Source organism: Etheostoma spectabile, chromosome 8, assembly GCF_008692095.1.
Source record: "Etheostoma spectabile isolate EspeVRDwgs_2016 chromosome 8, UIUC_Espe_1.0, whole genome shotgun sequence".
Classification (NCBI taxonomy): Eukaryota; Metazoa; Chordata; class Actinopteri; order Perciformes; family Percidae; genus Etheostoma; species Etheostoma spectabile.
This window is the reverse complement of record NC_045740.1, coordinates 17,179,321-17,183,591: the sequence shown is the minus strand read 5'-3', so window position 1 is coordinate 17,183,591 and position 4,271 is coordinate 17,179,321. Positions and strand designations below refer to the sequence as shown.

General features: G+C 40.5%; 1 protein-coding gene across 1 annotated transcript in view; it reads left to right on the top strand.

Annotated features, from left to right (window-relative positions):
- cttnbp2 (cortactin binding protein 2) overlaps positions 1 to 4,271 on the top strand; it is a 96,255-nt gene that overhangs the window by 50,867 nt on the left and 41,117 nt on the right. The gene's annotated exons all lie outside the window — the stretch shown is intronic.

The following is a 4,271-nucleotide window of genomic DNA, read 5'->3' as shown; positions in this document are numbered from 1 at the left end:
CGACCTACACATTTTTTTTTTTTTCTTTTTTAACATTTCACATTTTAGTCACTATTATTGACATTTGTCTTTTTCCCCAAATGCTATGAAATTGACAAACACCCAAATTTAACTTGTGAGGAACGTTAAAGAGAACCATCCACCTTACTTTTTTGGACAGTTTGTTTGAAAGAAACCCAAATTTCTGATATAGAAACTTTTCAAAAAGTGGTCAAATATGACCTGAAGACAACCGGAAGGTTAAAAGTACAATTTTTTGATTTGTTTTTTCTCCAAAAATTCATGAGCTTCACTTTCCTTAGACTATTTCCAGGAAATGTACAAACACTTTGTAACATTCTTTTAACCACAATGTGCCCTAAGACCTAGTATCACTTTGTATGTGCATCCTCCCCAAACATTCCTGGGTTTAACTATCTTTGTAAAATGTCTATAATAATTTACCAACCCTTTGCAACCCCATTCAGGGCTACCTTCACGGATGTTTTTGGTTAACATTATCAGTTCCACTCATTGTCTATAATCACTGTCCACACTGATCACAAACATAGCGATGCAAGATGACACTGAACTTTGAGAGGTTTGAAAATATGTGTAAAAGGAGGGAACCCCAAAACAATGGTAATGAATCACCATGTCACCACTGACTGCCCAGCTGTACCTAACTTAGACAACAGGGTAGGAACCTGGCAGGCAGCGATGAAGGGTTTTTGTTGATGATTAAACAACAGCGGTGCATTAAGACACATGTTCCATGTACTCAAAAGAGATCCTCTGGTTGCTGGGTAGAGTGAATTTCACCCGGTTTGTCCATGCTATCTTTAGCCCCTCCATCCGTTTCCACTCTTGTCGTCCTCCTGCGAGTAAGCTGCTGAATTATCCATGAGGTCGTAGGCAAGCTGAAGGCAGACAGGCAGTTGTACGTAACAATCTGAATGGGTTTATGGGCATAATGAAGACACCCCCGCTCCTTCCTCTCCTCCATGAATTAGTCATGGAGATGAAGGAAGCTTCCCCCCTCCCCCTCACAACAGTGACACTTGTTTGTTAGGTGATGTGGGTAAACATGCTCCCATAATATTTTTAGGCTGAATTTGGAGACAAGCAAGGTCACGACCGCCGGTTGCTAAAATTCCTTTTTTCCTAAAATAGTCCTCAGGCCTCCTTCTTCGCTTCTTTCTTTTTCTCATCCCCTATTCTTCACAGTAGCGGATAGCTTTTCAGGTGAAAGATGGACCTTTTTAAAGGGAAATATTCTTCTATGTTGTTATTTTTAAATATTTCATTAAGCAGTGGGGGGTCTCAGGTACAGGAAGCACCAGTGCTACCTGAAGTGCCTTCAATGTATCTCCCCAAAAATGAGTTGTCTTTTTCTATTTCACTCTAGATGATAGAGTAAGAGCCCATGCATATAAGTGACATGTATGAGAAAAGATTTTACACACTTGATTGTAACTGCACACACTCTCAGTAAAGAAAGTCAACCACTTCATTATGCTGCTATTTATCATCTCAAACAAAGAAAATAGTCCCACAAGAGATTTGTCTGGATGCAGTGTAGGATTCTGCATCCAAACATTGCTGTTTTTGCAGGTTCATCCAGTAAAAGAGCTAGTCCTGTTTTGCCACAGTGGAGGTTAGAATACTTTGTATTGTTGTGTTAAGGTAACACTTTACCTTGCAAGTATAGAAATTGGTAAAACCCTGCCTCAAAGAAAATAAACACTTGCTGGCGGACTGAGTCTAAAGATTGTTAGTTTGCTATTTCCGATCCCTGTCCTGGATTCAAGGGGGGGGGGGGGGGGGGGGGGGGGGGGGGGGGGGTGTAACATCCCTCTGTCTAGAGTTACATCTCAGAGGAAGTTATGTAGCTGCTACTGCTTTTAGACCACTTGTTATTCTTGGCATCTCTCAGCTTGGATATGTTGAATTGTATGTGAGGCAGATGCTGAAAAAGAGGCTTCATGCACTTTCTATTTAAAAAAAGAAATGATTTAGGGGCCCTGGTGACTTCTAGCGAGGTTGTGCTTTTAAAAGCTAGTTGTTACAGTATGGCGTCTCGTCCAACTAAGTCAGAAGGTGAAAGTGTTTATAGCTGTTTAGAACAGCCACACTTGACAATGGGGGTGAAAAGCCTCACACTTTAAATCAGTCTCTCCTGGATGGCATTCACAGTGTTGAACTTGTGTTGGACGCATCCAAAGTGACAGAAATAGCTTTGTAAAGAAGGATAAAGAAGGTTTCAACGCTGCTTACTTTAACTTCTGCATACTTTCCCACCTCCACGCACACCTGACCAATCACTTCGTCAAGTGGGTGTGAATTAATTTTGGATAGTTACAGAAATTATCAGCCATAGGCCTACCAGTCCCTTCAGATTTTAAAAGGATGAAATATTTTCCAAAGATTTTCCAGCAGTGCATCAATATACTCAGTGGTGGTGTCTGTTAAACTTGTCTTAATCCTCTCTAGGTGTTTCACTGCCTTCACAGCATCCCTAAATGTGTTCTTGAGATACATTAGGCTGATTAACAACGGACATAATCCTCACGCAATTAGCAGCTAGTCGTAGCACCATCTCTAGAGTAACGACTGGCGCTCCTCCTCAGCATCAGCTGGTGGTGTTAAGTACTCCCTGAGGGTTTGGAACAGGGGAGGTGGAGGAGGACACTGGAAGAAAAGGAGGGAGTCTGGTTTGGGACAGTGGTGGCGGGGTGGCGACTCTTTTGTTTGAGGCTTGTTAGAGAGATGGGGTCTCTGCAATTGGGTGGAGAGCCCCAGTTGAGCCTTGTTACCCTCTGTGAATCCAGCTCGGAGCTAACAATAGCAGCGGCACTCCAGATATAGAGGCTTTGACAAGTCATCGAAATTCAACCGTATGCAGAGACACGGTCTCTCTGAAAAGATAAATTAGACTCCAAACAACCCCGTTCCTTAATAGCGCTTGGCTATTTGTGTATATAGCTTATCTATCTTGGCTGTCTATTTAATCGAGCTATTTTCTCCGTCTCACTTAATTACTATAGGTTGTCTACACTCCACTGGAGAAAATTGTTTCCAGGTTCATTCTTAGTTTTGTGGCAATGACTTGAAATTTGGATTGTTGCATTGCGGCAGAATGCAAGCAGTTCTTTTTCTAAGACTCAATTACAGATCATACATAGATTGGATCTGTGTTTCTATCAACTGTTTTCTGTTATTCAGGTGATGGATGATATTTTCTGGATGCGCGTGATGCCCAGTGTGCTGGGATTGGCAGTAAGACAGGAGGCATGATGCCTTTGAAGTGCGCCTGTGAGAGATATTGCATGTTTGACATACACTGTGAGGCCCCAGGAACAAGTATGTACAGTCTGTGTGGTTACTGGTCTGTATGATGGCAGATGATCTTAAAAAGATATTAGGGGATGATGTCAGTGTGTCACGTGTAAAACACATTCATCTGGTAAGTTTGTTACTGGAGACACCTGATTAATTTATTCATGCACTCTTGTATCTGCTCACATGTAAAGCTGAGGCTAGGACTGACAATAACTATTATATTTTATATATATTGTTTAGTCTATAAAATCAGAAGATGGTGACAAATGAATTGCATGATTAAAAAGGGAGCAAAGCACCAAGATCTACCAATTCCAAATCTGTTATTTCAAACCCATGTTATGATCTCTTAGTACCTGTTTTGGGTGTTTTTAGAGCTGCAAAGAAAATAAATTATCAATTAGTTGTCAACTTTTAAATTAAGTGCCAACTTTTTTTTAATAAACAATTCAGTTTTTTGTTGTTTTGTTTTTTTGTTTTGTTTTTTAAGGTCCCATGACATGGTGCTCTTTGGATGCTTTTATATATAGACCTTAGTGGTCCCCTAATACTGTATCTGAAGTCTCTGTTATTAGACCTTATTGGTCCCTAATACTGTATCTGAAGTCTCTTAAATAGACCTTAGTGGTCCCCTAATACTGTATCTAAAGTCTCTTTATATAAACCTTAGTGGTCCCCTAATACTGATCTGAGTCTCTTTTTATACCTTATTGGCCCCCTATACTGTATCTGAAGTCTCTTTTATATAGACCTTAGTGGTCCCCTAATACTGTACTGAAGTCTCTTTTATATGACCTTAGTGGTCCCTATACTGGATCTGAAGTCTCTTTTTATATAGACCTTAGTGGTCCCCCAATACTGTATATGAAGTCTCTTTTATGTAGACCTTAGTGGTCCCCCAATACTGTATCTGCAGTCTTTTTCCCAAAATTCAGCCTTGGTGCAGTATT